Source organism: Syngnathus floridae, unplaced genomic scaffold (assembly GCF_059516105.1).
Source record: "Syngnathus floridae isolate MCC-2025c unplaced genomic scaffold, RoL_Sflo_1.0 HiC_scaffold_413, whole genome shotgun sequence".
In the NCBI taxonomy this organism is placed as follows: domain Eukaryota; kingdom Metazoa; phylum Chordata; class Actinopteri; order Syngnathiformes; family Syngnathidae; genus Syngnathus; species Syngnathus floridae.
In genome coordinates, this window is record NW_028284332.1 from 10,001 (window position 1) to 23,012 (window position 13,012).

The following is a 13,012-nucleotide window of genomic DNA, read 5'->3' on the forward strand; positions in this document are numbered from 1 at the left end:
CCCAAGCGCCACCCCCCGACCGCCACCCCCCGACCGCCACAAGGCGACCGCCACCATCCCCAAGCGCCACCCCCCGACCGCCACCCCCCGACCGCCACAAGGCGACCGCCACAAGGCGACCGCCACCATCCCCAAGCGCCACCCCCCGACCGCCACCCCCCGACCGCCACAAGGCGACCGCCACAAGGCGACCGCCACAAGGCGACCGCCACCATCCCCAAGCGCCACCCCCCGACCGCCACCCCCCGACCGCCACAAGGCGACCGCCACAAGGCGACCGCCACAAGGCGACCGCCACAAGGCGACCGCCACCATCCCCAAGCGCCACCCCCCGACCGCCACCCCCCGACCGCCACAAGGCGACCGCCACAAGGCGACCGCCACCATCCCCAAGCGCCACCCCCCGACCGCCACCCCCCGACCGCCACAAGGCGACCGCCACCATCCCCAAGCGCCACCCCCCGACCGCCACCCCCCGACCGCCACCAGCCGACTGCCACCAGCCGACCGCCACCAGCCGACCGCCACCAGCCGTTCGCGGTGTGCGCCTCCGGCGCCACCGGTCCCAAGCACCATCCCCAAGCACCATCCCCGACCGCCACCCCCCGACCGCCACCCCCCGACCGCCACAAGGCGACCGCCACCAGCCGACCGCCACCAGCCGACCGCCACCAGCCGACCGCCACCAGCCGTTCGCGGTGTGCGCCTCCGGCGCCACCGGTCCCCAAGCACCATCCCCAAGCACCATCCCCGACCGCCACCCCCCGACCGCCACCCCCCGACCGCCACCCAGCGACCGCCACCCGCCGTTCGCGGTGTGCGCCGTTATCCGCCTCTCGGTGGTCCTTGCCGGGCGTGGGTCGGCGTCCGCTGTCGGTAGGTGACGGGACCATTATTGGCCCGCGGACCAGCCGGCGGGGCTCTCTTGAGAGTTTACCCGCCTTCGCTGGTTCCCTGGTCGGCCACGAGTAGCGAGAATTCGGCCTCTTCGCCCGGAGCGCGGAGCGACTTTTGCGAAAATGCACTAAGTGCCAAAGCCCATTCATTTACAACGGCGTGTCCGCCAGAGGGCGCATTTCCCGCCGCGGACCGGCCGGCGGGGCTCGTCGGAGAGCGTATCCGCCTCTCGGTGGTTCTTACCGGGCGTGGGACGGCGTCCGCTGTGGGTACGTTACGGGACCACGTTCGGCCCGCGGACCAGCCGGCGGGGCTCTCTTGAAAGCTTACCCGCCTTCGCTGGTTCCCCGGTCGGCCGCGAGTGGCGAGAATTCGGCCTCTTCACCTGGAGCGCGGAGCGACTTTTGCGAAAATTTTTCTAAGTGCCAAGGGCTCTCGCGCCGCGATGCGTCCGCCTCTGCTGGTTCCCTGGTCGGCCACGAGTGGCGAGAATTCGGCCTCTTCACCTGGAGCGCGGAGCGACTTTTGCCAATTTTTTTCTAAGTGCCAAGGGCTCTTGCGCCGCGATGCGTCCGCCTCTGCTGGTTCCCCGGTCGGCCGCGAGTGGCGAGAATTCGGCCTCTTCACCCGGAGCGACTTTTGCCAATTTTTTTCTAAGTGCCAAGGGCTCTCGCGCCGCGATGCGTCCGCCTCTGCTGGTTCCCCGGTCGGCCGCGAGTGGCGAGAATTCGGCCTCTTCACCTGGAGCACGGAGCAACTTTTGCCAAATTTTTTCTAAGTGCCAAGGGCTCTCGCGCCGCGATGCGTCCGCCTCTGCTGGTTCCCCGGTCGGCCGCGAGTGGCGAGAATTCGGCCTCTTCACACCGGAGCCCGGGCCGACTCCCGCCGATACGATCACATCATGATCCAATAGCGAGTGTCGTATAACTATAACATGATGTACAAAATAAATATATAAATATTAACATCCCCTATAAACATTAAATATATAAATATTAACATCACCTATAAACATTAAACATATAAATATTAACATCGCCTATAAACATGATGAATACAGTGTTTATAACCGAATGCTCATTTTGTATTATTTGGCTTTAAATGCGATCATATGTAGTATATATCATGTATTTATCCACGAACCGTTAAAGAGATGTCAAGTCAGGCTACCTTAAGAGAGTCATAGTTACTCCCGCCGTTTACCCGCCTCTGTGCGAGAGGCGGTGTAATTTCTCTCCGTGTCCGCTGGAGGGAGGTATTTCCCCGTTACGACCTCCGGGAAGATCACCGGGACGCGGAGAACGCTTAGCCGGGGCGCTGGAAGCCTCGTTCGGCTTATAAAGTGAGGAGGAAAGCACTCGGGGAACCGGCTGGGGGTGCTGGGGAAGTTCAGCGGGCCGCGTAAAACGCTTAGCCGGGGCTCTGGAAGCCTCGTTCGGCTTAAAGAGTGAGGAGGAATGCATCATGAGAACCGGCTGGAGGTGCTTTGGAAGCTCGGCGGGCCGCGTAAAACGCTTAGCCGGGGCTCTGGAAGCCTCCTCGGGGGTCAAGAGTTAGGAGGAAAGCCCCATGAGAACCGGCTGGAGGTGCTCCGGAAGCTCAGCGGGCCGCGTAAAACGCTTAGCCGGGGTGCTGGAAGTCTCCTCGGGCGTCAAGAGTGAGGAGGAAAGCACTCGGGGAACCGGCTGGGGGTGCTGGGGAAGTTCAGCGGGCCGCGTAAAACGCTTAGCCGGGGCTCTGGAAGCCTCGTTCGGCTTAAACAGTGAGGATGGGAGCACCCGGAGAACCGGCTGGAGGTGCTCTGGAAGTCCAGCGGGCCGCGTAAAACGCTTAGCCGGGGCTCTGGAAGCCTCGTTCGGCTTAAACAGTGAGGATGGGAGCACCCGGAGAACCGGCTGGAGGTGCTCTGGAAGTCCAGCGGGCCGCGTAAAACGCTTAGCCGGGGCTCTGGAAGCCTCGTTCGGCTTAAACAGTGAGGATGGGAGCACCCGGGGAACCGGCTGGAGGTGCTCTGGAAGTCCAGCGGGCCGCGTAAAACGCTTAGCCGGGGCTCTGGAAGCCTCCTCGGGCGTCAAGAGTGAGGAGGAATGCATCATGAGAACCGGCTGGAGGTGCTGTGGAAGCTCGGCGGGCCGCGTAAAACGCTTAGCCGAGGCTCTGGAAGCCTCCTCGGGCTTCAAGAGTTAGGAGGAAAGCCCCATGAGAACCGGCTGGAGGTGCTGTGGAAGCTCGGCGGGCCGCGTAAAACGCTTAGCCGGGTCTCTGGAAGCCTCGTTCGGCTTAAAGAGTGAGGAGTGAAGCACCCGGAGAACCGCCTGGAAGTGCTGTGGAGGCTCGGCGGGCCGCGTAAAACGCTTAGCCGGGGCTCTGGAAGCCTCGTTCGGCTTAAACAGTGAGCAGGAAAGCACCCGTGGAACCGGCTGGAGGTGCGGTGGAAGCTCAGCGGGCCGCGTAAAACGCTTAGCCGGGGCTCTGGAAGCCTCCTCGGGGGTCAAGAGTTAGGAGAAAAAGCACCCCCGAGAACCGGCCGGGTCCTCCACGAACCGTGAAAAAGATGTCGAGTGCCTCTACCTTAAGAGAGTCATAGTTACTCCCGCCGTTTGGCCGAAGGTGTATTTACTCGCCGTGTCCGCTGGAGGGAGGTATTTCCCCGCTCCAACGGCACCGGCGGCTTCCGAACGTCTCCCCGAGCGCTCGGAAGTCCGCGCGGGGGGGAGAAGCGGGCCGTGCGAGGTACCGGGTGGAGCTGGACCGTCACCGGGTCCGCTCGTCGTGCGCGCCGGCCGCTGGAAGTCGAAAAAAGCTCCGCGATCTCATCCGCGGAGTGCAGATCCGCTGGGCTGGAGCTATTTTGGGCCACTTGGCGCGCGCGCACGGCCTCCCGGAGGTGCCGGGTGGAGTGCGCGAGCGCACCGGCCGCTGGAAGTCGGATGAAGTTCCGCGATCTCATCCGCGGAGCTTGTAAAGTGCAGATCCGGTCGGCCTGGAGCTATTTTCGGCCACTTGGCGCATGCGCACGGCCTCCCGGAGGTGCCGGGTGGAGTGCGCGAGCGCACCGGCCGCTGGAAGTCGGATAAAGCTCCGCGATCTCATCCGCGGTGCTTGTAAAGTGCAGATCCGGTCGGCTAGGAGCTATTTTCGGCCACTTGCGCATGCGCACGGCCTCCCGGAGGTTCCGGGCGGCGTGCGTAAGCGCACGGGCCGCTGGAAGTCGAATAATGCTCCGCGATCTCATCCGCGGTGCTTGTAAACAGCCGATCCGCTGGGCTGGAGCTATTTTGGGCCACTTGGCGCGCGCGCACGGCCTCCCGGAGGTTCCGGGCGGCGTGCCGGGTGGAGTGCGCGAGCGCACCGGCCGCTGGAAGTCGAATAATGCTCCGCGATCTCATCCGCGGTGCTTACAACTAGCCGATCCGGTCGGCCTGGAGCTATTTTCGGCCACTTGGCCCGCGCGCACGGCCTCCCGGCTGTCCCGGTGGTCCCGGTCGCCTCCGCGGACGGTTAAAAAAATCTCAAGTGGGCCTACCTTAAGAGAGTGACAGTTACTCCCGCCGTTTGGCCGCTCAAAGTGCCACCGGACGCGCAGCAACGGGTGTGTGCGCTAAGTGCGAGAGGTGGCGTATTTACCCGCCGTGTCCGCTAGAGGGAGGTATTTCCCCGTTACAAGCTCCGGGAAGATCAGCGGGACGCGGAGAACGCTTAGCCGGGGTGCTGGGAGCCTCGTTCGGCTTAGAAAGTGAGGTGGAAAGCACTCGGGGAACCGGCTGGAGGTGCTCTGGAAGCTCAGCGGCCCGCGTAAAACGCTTAGCCGGGGCTCTGGAAGCCTCGTTCGGCTTAAACAGTGAGGAGGAAAGCACCCGGGGAACCGGCTGGAAGTGCTCCGGAAGCTCAGCGGGCCGCGTAAAACGCTTAGCCGGGGCTCTGGAAGCCTCGTTCGGCTTATAAAGCGAGGAGGAAAGCAGCCGGGGAACCGGCTGGAGGTGCTCTGGAAGTTCAGCGGACCGCGTAAAACGTTTAGCCGGGGCTCTGGAAGCCTCCTCGGGCGTCAAGAGTTAGGAGGAAAGCATTGTGAGGGCCGGCTGGGGGTGCTCTGGAAGTCCAGCGGGCCGCGTAAAACGCTTAGCCGGGGCTCTGGAAGCCTCGTTCGGCTTAAAGAGTGAGGAGGAAAGTACTGGGGGAACCGGCTGGAGGTGCTGTGGAAGCTCAGTGGGCTGCGTAAAACGCTTAGCCGAGGCTCTGGAAGCCTCCTCGGGCGTCAAGAGTTAGGAGGAAAGCCTCATGAGAACCGGCTGGAGGTGCTGTGGAAGCTCGGCGGGCCGCGTAAAACGCTTAGCCGGGGTGCTGGAAGCCTCCTCGGGCGTCAAGAGTTAGGAGGAAAGCATCATAAGAACCGGCTGGGGGTGCTGTGGAAGTCCAGCGGGCCGCGTAAAACGCTTAGCCGAGGCTCTGGAAGCCTCGTTCGGCTTAAAGAGTGAGGAGGAATGCATCATGAGAACCGGCTGGAGGTGCTGTGGAAGCTCAGCGGGCCGCGTAAAACGCTTATCCGAGGCTCTGGAAGCCTCCTCGGGCGTCAAGAGTTAGGAGGAAAGCCTCATGAGAACCGGCTGGAGGTGCTGTGGAAGCTCAGCGGGCCGCGTAAAACGCTTAGCCGGGGCTCTGGAAGCCTCGGGCGGCTTAGAAAGTGAGGAGGAAAGCAGCCGGGGAACCGGCTGGAGGTGCTTTGGAAGTTCAGCGGGCCGCGTAAAACGCTTAGCCGGGGCTCTGGAAGCCTCCTCGGGCGTCGAGAGTTAGGAGAAAAAGCACCCCCGAGAACCGGCCGGGTCGTCCACGAACCGCTAAAAAGATGTCGAGTGCCGCTACCTTAAGAGAGTCATAGTTACTCCCGCCGTTTGGCCGAAGGTGTATTTACTCGCCGTGTCCGCTGGAGGGAGGTATTTCCCCGCTCCAACGTCACCGGCGGCTTCCGAACGTCTCCCCGAGCGCTCGGAAGTCCGCGCGGGGGGGGGAGAAGCGGGCCGTGCGAGGTACCGGGTGGAGCTGGACCGTCACCTGGTCCGCTCGTCGGGCGCGCCGGCCGCTGGAAGTCGAACAAAGCTCCGCGATCTCATCCGCGGTGCTTGTAAAGTGCAGATCCGCTGGGCTGGAGCTATTTTGGGCCACTTGGCGCGCGCGCACGGCCTCCCGGAGGTGCCGGGTGGAGTGCGCGAGCGCACCGGCCGCTGGAAGTCGGATAAAGCTCCGCGATCTCATCCGCGGAGCTTGTAAAGTGCAGATCCGCTGGGCTGGAGCTATTTTCGGCCACTTGCGCATGCGCACGGCCTCCCGGAGGTGCCGGGTGGAGTGCGCGAGCGCACCGGCCGCTGGAAGTCGGATAAAGCTCCGCGATCTCATCCGCGGAGCTTGTAAAGTGCAGATCCGCTGGGCTGGAGCTATTTTCGGCCACTTGCGCATGCGCACGGCCTCCCGGAGGTTCCGGGCGGCGTGCGTAAGCGCACCGGCCGCTGGAAGTCGAATAATGCTCCGCGATCTCATCCGCGGTGCTTACAACTAGCCGATCCGGTCGGCCTGGAGCTATTTTCGGCCACTTGGCCCGCGCGCACGGCCTCCCGGCTGTCCCGGTGGTCCCGGTCGCCTCCGCGGGCGGTTAAAAAAATCTCAAGTGAGCCTACCTTAAGAGAGTGACTGTTACTCCCGCCGTTTGGCCGCTCAGAGTGCCACCGGACGCGCAGCAACGCGAGTGTGCGCTAAGTGCGAGAGGTGGCGTATTTACCCGCCGTGTCCGCTAGAGGGAGGTATTTCCCCGTTACAAGCTCCGGGAAGATCAGCGGGACGCGGAGAACGCTTAGCCGGGGCTCTGGAAGCCTCGGGCGGCTTAGAAAGTGAGGAGAAAAGCACCCGGAGAAGCGGCTGGAGGTGCTCTGGAAGTTCAGCGGGCCGCGTAAAACGCTTAGCCGGGGCTCTGGAAGCCTCGTTCGGCTTATAAAGTGAGGAGGAAAGCACTCGGGGAACCGGCTGGAGGTGCTGTGGAAGTTCAGCGGGCCGCGTAAAACGCTTAGCCGGGGCTCTGGAAGCCTCGTTCGGCTTAGGAAGTGAGGTGGAAAGCACCCGGAGAATATTTCAATATGATTTGACTATAAATGCGATCATATGTAGTATATATCACATATTTATCCACGAACCGTTCAAGAAAATGTCAAATGAGCCTAACTTAAGAGAGTGACTGTTACTCCCGCCGTTTGGCCGCTCAAAGTGCCACCGGACGCGCAGCAACGGGTGTGTGCGCTAAGTGCGAGAGGTGGCGTATTTACCCGCCGTGTCCGCTGGAGGGAGGTAATTCCCCGTTACGACCTCCGGGGAGATCAACGGGACGTGGAGAACGCTTAGCCGGGGCTCTGGAAGCCTCGGGCGGCTTAGAAAGTGAGGAGGAAAGCAGCCGGGGAACCGGCTGGAGGTGCTCTGGAAGCTCAGCGGGCCGCGCAAAACGCTTAGCCGGGGCTCTGGAAGCCTCGTTCGGCTTAAACAGTGAGGAGGAAAGCAGCCGTGGAACCGGCTGGAAGTGCTGTGGAGGCTCGGCGGGCCGCGTAAAATGCTTAGCCGGGGTGCTGGAAGCCTCGTTCGGCTTAAAGAGTGAGGAGTAAAGCACCATGAGGACCGTCTGGAGGTCTTCTGGAAGCACAGCGGGCCGTGGAGAACGCTTAGCCGGGGTGGTGGAAGCCTGGGCCGGCTTAGAGAGTGAGGAGTAAAGCACCATGAGGACCGGCTGGAGGTCTTCTGGAAGCACAGCGGGCCGTGGAGAACGCTTAGCCGGGGTGCTGGAAGTCGAGTAAGGCTCAGCCATCTCGTCCAAGGTGCTTACAAAGTGCATGTCCGCTCGGCTGGAGGTATTTCCGGCCACCCGGCGCGTGTGCACGGCCTCTGGGTGGCTCCGGGCCGGCTAGAATTCCGGACCGCGATCGCTAACTCGCGGGACCCTAAATGGCCCGCGGACCAGCCGGCGGGACCTCGGTGACCACCCATCCGCCTCGCGGTGGTCCCCGGCCGGGTAGAATTCCGGACCGCGATCGGTACCTCGCGGGACCCTAAATGGCCCGCGGACCAGCCGGCGGGACCTCGGTGAGCACCCATCCGCCTCGCGGTGGTTCCCGGCCGGCTAGAATTCCGGACCGTGATCGCTAACTCGCGGGACCCTAAATGGCCCGCGGACCAGCCGGCGGGACCTCGGTGACCACCCATCCGCCTCGCGGTGGTCCCCGGCCGGGTAGAATTCCGGACCGCGATCGGTACCTCGCGGGACCCTAAATGTCCCGCGGACCAGCCGGCGGGACCTCGGTGAGCACCCATCCGCCTCGCGGTGGTTCCCGGCCGGCTAGAATTCCGGACCGCGATCGCTAACTCGCGGGACCCTAAATGGCCCGCGGACCAGCCGGCGGGACCTCATTGAAGACCCATCCGCCTCGCGGTGGTCCCCGGCCGGCTAGAATTCCGGACCGCGATCGGTACCTCGCGGGACCCTAAATGGCCCGCGGACCAGCCGGCGGGACCTCGGTGAGCACCCATCCGCCTCGCGGTGGTTCCCGGCCGGCTAGAATTCCGGACCGCGATCGCTAACTCGCGGGACCCTAAATGGCCCGCGGACCAGCCGGCGGGACCTCGGTGACCACCCATCCGCCTCGCGGTGGTCCCCGGCCGGGTAGAATTCCGGACCGCGATCGGTACCTCGCGGGACCCTAAATGGCCCGCGGACCAGCCGGCGGGACCTCGGTGAGCACCCATCCGCCTCGCGGTGGTTCCCGGCCGGCTAGAATTCCGGACCGCGATCGGTAACTCGCGGGACCCTAAATGGCCCGCGGACCAGCCGGCGGGACCTCGGTGAAGACCCATCCGCCTCGCGGTGGTCCCCGGCCGGCTAGAATTCCGGACCGCGATCGGTAACTCGCGGGACCCTAAATGGCCCGCGGACCAGCCGGCGGGACCTCGGTGAAGACCCATCCGCCTCGCGGTGGTCCCCGGCCGGGTAGAATTCCGGACCGCGATCGGTAACTCGCGGGACCCTAAATGGCCCGCGGACCAGCCGGCGGGACCTCGGTGAAGACCCATCCGCCTCGCGGTGGTCCCCGGCCGGCTAGAATTCCGGACCGCGATCGGTAACTCGCGGGACCCTAAATGGCCCGCGGACCAGCCGGCGGGACCTCGGTGAAGACCCATCCGCCTCGCGGTGGTCCCCGGCCGGCTAGAATTCCGGACCGCGATCGGTAACTCGCGGGACCCTAAATGGCCCGCGGACCAGCCGGCGGGACCTCGGTGAAGACCCATCCGCCTCGCGGTGGTCCCTGGCCGGGTAGAATTCCGGACCGCGATCGCTAACTCGCGGGACCCTAAATGGCCCGCGGACCAGCCGGCGGGACCTCGGTGAAGACCCATCCGCCTCGCGGTGGTCCCCGGCCGGCTAGAATTCCGGACCGCGATCGCTAACTCTCGGGACCCTAAATGGCCCGCGGACCAGCCGGCGGGACCTCGGTGACCACCCATCCGCCTCGCGGTGGTCCCTGGCCGGCTAGAATTCCGGACCGCGATCGCTAACTCGCGGGACCCTAAATGGCCCGCGGACCAGCCGGCGGTACCTCGGTGACCACCCATCCGCCTCGCGGTGGTCCCTGGCCGGGTAGAATTCCGGACCGCGATCGGTAACTCGCGGGACCCTAAATGGCCCGCGGACCAGCCGGCGGGACCTCGGTGAAGACCCATCCGCCTCGCGGTGGTCCCCGGCCGGCTAGAATTCCGGACCGCGATCGCTAACTCGCGGGACCGCAATTGGCCCGCGGACCAGCCGGCGGGACCCGCTTGACTTCCTATCCGCCTTCGCTGGTTCCCAAGTCGGCTAGAATTCCGGACCGCGATCGCTAACTCGCGGGACCGCAATTGGCCCGCGGACCAGCCGGCGGGACCCACTTGACTTCCTATCCGCCTTCGCTGGTTCCCAAGTCGGCTAGAATTCCGGACCGCAATCGCTAACTCGCGGGACCGCAATTGGCCCGCGGACCAGCCGGCGGGACCCAATCCACTTCCTATCCGCCTTCGCTGGTTCCCAAGTCGGCTAGAATTCCGGACCGCGATCGCTAACTCGCGGGACCGCAATTGGCCCGCGGACCAGCCGGCGGGACGCGCTTGACTTCCTATCCGCCTTCGCTGGTTCCCAAGTCGGCCACAAATTACGATTATTCGGCCTCTCGCTCTGGAAGTGCCATCGGCACTTGCTCGGAAAAGTGTCCGCCTCTTCTGGTTCCCTAGGTCGGCCGCCAAATGCGAAAAATCGGCCTCTACCCCGTTTGGGTACCAGGGGTAGGGTGCAGTACCAACTTTGGTCTTCAGGTGCGCCAGAGCGCGATGGTTGGTCCCACTAGTCAGCGTACTCATCGACGGTTTACTCCCCTTTCGCAAAATATAGTGGGCACGTATGTGCAGGACTGTTTATTTTTATTTTGAAAAATTTTCTAAGTGCCAGCGGACGCTGGCACACGACGTGTCCGAGCCACGATGGTGCCCAGGCCGGACAGCGACGGCGAAAAAGCCCATTCTGGAAGTTTCGAATATGCCAACGGCAAAAGCGGCGTGATGTGTCCGCCTCGGCTGGTTCTCCGGCCGGCCAGAAAAAGTGAAAATTCGGCCTCTCGCTCTGGAGGTCCGACGAACTTTGGCGAATATTTTCTAAGTGCCAACGGGTGTTACACCGTAATGTGTCCGACGCGGCTGGTTCCTCCGGTCGGCCAGAAAAAGTGAAAATTCGGCCTCTTCGCCTGGAAGTCCGGCCGACTTGGGCGAATATTTTCTAAGTGCCAACGGGTGTTGCGCCGAAATGTGTCCGACTCGGCTGGTTCCCCGAGTCGGCCCGAACGAGCGAAAATTCGGCCTCTTCGCCTGGAAGTCCGACGAACTTTGGCGAATATTTTCTAAGTGCCAACGGGTGTTCGGCCGTAATGTGTCCGACTCGGCTGGTTCCCCGAGTCGGCCCGAACGAGCGAAAATTCGGCCTCTTCGCCTGGAGGTCCAACGAACTTTGGCGAATATTTTCTAAGTGCCAACGGGTGTTACACCGTAATGTGTCCGACTCGGCTGGTTCCCCGAGTCGGTCAGAAAAAGTGAAAATTCAGGCTCTTCGCCTGGAAGTCCGGCCGACTTTGGCGAATATTTTCTAAGTGCCAACGGGTTTTCGGCCGTAATGTGTCCGACTCGGCTGGTTCCCCGAGTCGGCCCGAACGAGCGAAAATTCAGCCTCTTCGCCTGGAAGTCCGGCCGACTTTGGCGAATATTTTCTAAGTGCCAACGGGTGTTCGGCCGTAACGTGTCCGACTCGGCTGGTTCCCCGAGTCGGCCCGAACGAGTGAAAATTCGGCCTCTTGCTCTGGAAGTCCTGCCAATTTGAGCGAATATTTTCTAAGTGCCATCGGGTCTTGCCCGGAAAAGTGTCCGACTCGGCTGGTTCCCTAGTTCGGCCACATAATGTGAAAATTCGGCCTCTTGCTCTGGAAGTCCTGCCAACTTGAGCGAATATTTTCTAAGTGCCATCGGGTCTTGCCCGGAAAAGTGTCCGACTCGGCTGGTTCCCCGAGTCGGCCCGAACGAGCGAAAATTCGGCCTCTTGCTCTGGAAGTCCTGCCAACTTGAGCGAATATTTTCTAAGTGCCATCGGGTCTTGCCCGGAAAAGTGTCCGACTCGGCTGGTTCCCCGAGTCGGCCCGAACGAGCGAAAATTCGGCCTCTTGCTCTGGAAGTCCTGCCAACTTGAGCGAATATTTTCTAAGTGCCATCGGGTCTTGCCCGGAAAAGTGTCCGACTCGGCTGGTTCCCCGAGTCGGCCACGGAATGTGAAAATTCGGCCTCTTGCTCTGGAAGTCCTGCCAACTTGAGCGAATATTTTCTAAGTGCCATCGGGTCTTGCCCGGAAAAGTGTCCGACTCGGCTGGTTCCCCGAGTCGGCCCGAACGAGCGAAAATTCGGCCTCTTGCTCTGGAAGTCCTGCCAACTTGAGCGAATATTTTCTAAGTGCCATCGGGTCTTGCCCGGAAAAGTGTCCGACTCGGCTGGTTCCCTAGTTCGGCCACATAATGTGAAAATTCGGCCTCTTGCTCTGGAAGTCCTGCCAACTTGAGCGAATATTTTCTAAGTGCCATCGGGTCTTGCCCGGAAAAGTGTCCGACTCGTCTGGTTCCCCGAGTCGGCCCGAACGAGCGAAAATTCGGCCTCTTGCTCTGGAAGTCCTGCCAACTTGAGCGAATATTTTCTAAGTGCCATCGGGTCTTGCCCGGAAAAGTGTCCGACTCGGCTGGTTCCCTAGTTCGGCCACATAATGTGAAAATTCGGCCTCTTGCTCTGGAAGTCCTGCCAACTTGAGCGAATATTTTCTAAGTGCCATCGGGTCTTGCCCGGAAAAGTGTCCGACTCGGCTGGTTCCCCGAGTCGGCTCCGAACGAGCGAAAATTCGGCCTCTTGCTCTGGAAGTCCTGCCAACTTGAGCGAATATTTTCTAAGTGCCATCGGGTCTCTCCCGGAAAAGTGTCCGCCTCGTCCGGTTCCCTAGTTCGGCCACGGAATGTGAAAATTCGGCCTCTCTGAGGTACCAGGGGTACGCATTTAGGTACCAGGGGTAGTCGCTGAGGTACCAGGGGTATGCATTTAGGTACCAGGGGAGACCACTACGGTCTGTTGGTCCCCCTAGTTAGTGTACTCATCGGTTTACTCCCCTTTCGCAAAATATAGTCGGCACGTATGTGCAGGACTGTTTATTTTTATTTTGAAAAATGTTCTAAGTGCCAACGGAAGCTGGCACACGAACTGTCCGAGCCACGATGGTGCCCAGGCCGGACAGCGACGGCGAAAAAGCCGATGTGTGTTTGATGGAAGTTTCGAATATTTTCAAAGTGCCAACGGCACTTGCGGGGTGATGTGTCCGCCTCGTCTGGTTCCCCAGGTCGGCCAGAAAAAGTGAAAATTCGGCCTCTTCTCCTGGAAGTCCGGCCAAGTTTGGCGAATATTTTCAAAGTGCCAACGGCACTTGCGGGGTGATGTGTCCGCCTCGTCTGGTTCCCCAGGTCGGCCAGAACAAGTGAAAATTCGGCCT